Here is a 1282-nt window from a genome sequence, read left to right on the forward strand (position 1 = left end):
TTTATTTGACAGAGAGAGAGAGACAGCCAGCGAGAGAGGGAACACAAGCAGGGGGAGTGGGAGACGAAGAAGCAGGCTCCCAGCGGAGCAGGGAGCCCGATGTGGGGCTCGATCCCATGACTCTGGGATCACGCCCTGAGCCGAAGGCAGACTCTTAACGACTGAGCCACCCAGGCACCCCTGTGGTTGAAGCCTTTTAAAAAGCATTTTTGTTGTTTTTCAGGGAGGAGTTAAGGAGGATTAGGAGATAATTTGTATGATCAGTTCCTTTTTTTTAAATTTAATTTTTTGACTATTTTTCAAAAGTCAGCTCCACACCCAACATGGGGCTTGAACTCGTGACCCGGAGATCAAGAGTCACATGCTCTATCGACTGAGCCAGCCAGGCACCCTAGTCCCCTATTTTAAGTTAGAGCACCCCAATTTACTTCTCACCAAATATTTCTTAGAACTGTCCCAGCTGCAAGTCGGCAACGGCCGTGGGGTGGCCCCCAGCCCACGGAGCACTTGCTGTCCGTCCTGATGGCCCTTCGGAATCACCTGTGGAGCTCATGGAAACACACGCACCCCCAGGCTTCACTGCAGAGGCCCTGATTTCCGGTCTGGAAGGGGGCCCAGGAATCTGTATCTTAACACGTTCTAACGCCGTCCGAAGCCCATTGTGGTAGAGAAACTCCCTGGCACACGGAGCAGTGGGTCTTAGATTACACCTTCACCGGCACACTGGGCAAATGATCAAGGGACTGAATATTAGAAAGTGACTTAATACACACAACTTGACAACAACAATACACAACATCCCGGGGAAACTTCTGTCATTGTTTGCAGTTCGACTCTTTGAGGCTGCTGCCCCCGTGCCTGGTTACTTTGCCAACATTGCAGGCACCTACTGTTTTCACTTCTCCCTTTGGCCTCCTCTTTTCTTGGGCGAACTCACCCTTTCTTCACCATCCCGTGCAGCCGCATCTGCAACCAACTCTAGTTTGTCAACATCCTTCAAGGAAACGTGGTGATCCGAAGGGAACCTAGTACTGAGTGTCTGAGCGCAGGGGGAAGGCTGGTTGTCATGTCCCTGAGTCAGACTCCACATATGGTATCGTGGCCACTGATTACACTGTTTTGCTTCATTTTGCTTTTAAAGCCCATTCTTACTGATGGTTTGCTGGGGTCTTGGAACCACATGTCTTCTCCCAGTGAGATCTTCCATCTGGATTCCTTCTGTTGGGTTTCCCTCTGCCACACCCAAACCTGGACTCTAACAACGTGTTGAATTAAAATAGAT

General features: G+C 50.2%; 1 long non-coding RNA gene across 1 annotated transcript in view; it reads right to left on the bottom strand.

Moving 5' to 3' along the window:
* Positions 1–1042, bottom strand: part of LOC117795678 — a 2656-nt gene extending 1614 nt beyond the window's left edge. The window contains exons 1-2 of the long non-coding RNA XR_004619775.1: positions 938–1042; positions 436–723 (exon numbers count right to left, since the gene is read on the bottom strand). This is a non-coding gene — a long non-coding RNA (uncharacterized LOC117795678). The remainder of the gene's footprint in view (positions 1–435; positions 724–937) is intronic.
* Positions 1043–1282: the final 240 nt, after the last annotated feature.

This window comes from Ailuropoda melanoleuca, chromosome 13 (assembly GCF_002007445.2).
Source record: "Ailuropoda melanoleuca isolate Jingjing chromosome 13, ASM200744v2, whole genome shotgun sequence".
Lineage (NCBI taxonomy): Eukaryota > Metazoa > Chordata > Mammalia > Carnivora > Ursidae > Ailuropoda > Ailuropoda melanoleuca.